This window comes from Calidris pugnax, unplaced genomic scaffold, assembly GCF_001431845.1.
Source record: "Calidris pugnax isolate Ruff unplaced genomic scaffold, ASM143184v1 scaffold280, whole genome shotgun sequence".
NCBI classification, from domain to species: Eukaryota; Metazoa; Chordata; class Aves; order Charadriiformes; family Scolopacidae; genus Calidris; species Calidris pugnax.
Window position 1 is genome coordinate 59,962 of NW_015091123.1, and position 483 is coordinate 60,444.

Sequence of the window (483 nt, forward strand, 5' to 3'; positions counted from 1 at the left end):
CCGTCCTGGTTCCTGCGGGGGGGAGAGGGGGGGAAAAGCAGGACCAGCATGTGAAGGGTCATCCAAGAGCCCGGGCACCCCCAGAAAAGATGGGGTGTGGGGGTCAGAGTGTGAAACTCACCCCGACTCGGCGGGACCCCCGGGGAAGGCGAGAGGCAGCGCATGATCATGTACTCTGCATCCTCTGCTGCGGATGGGGAGGGAGGGGGGGGACACCTGGTCACAGCCCCACTCCCAGATGCTAATTAGAATCATTAGCACCTGCCCAGGTGTTAATTAGAATCATAGAATCATAGAATCATAGAATCATAGAATCATAGAATCGTTGAGGTTGGAAGAGACCCTTGGGATCATCAAGTCCAACCATCTCCCCTACTCTACAAAGTCCTCCCCTACACCATGTCCCTCAGCACTGCATCTAAACGGCCCTTAAACACAGCCAGGGATGGGGACTCCACCCCCTCCCTGGGCAGCCTGTTCCAA

At 56.5% G+C, this 483-nt stretch overlaps 1 protein-coding gene across 1 annotated transcript in view; it reads right to left on the bottom strand.

The window, feature by feature from the left end:
- Positions 1 to 483, bottom strand: part of DMTN (dematin actin binding protein) — a 33,043-nt gene that overhangs the window by 8,235 nt on the left and 24,325 nt on the right. The window lies entirely within an intron of this gene.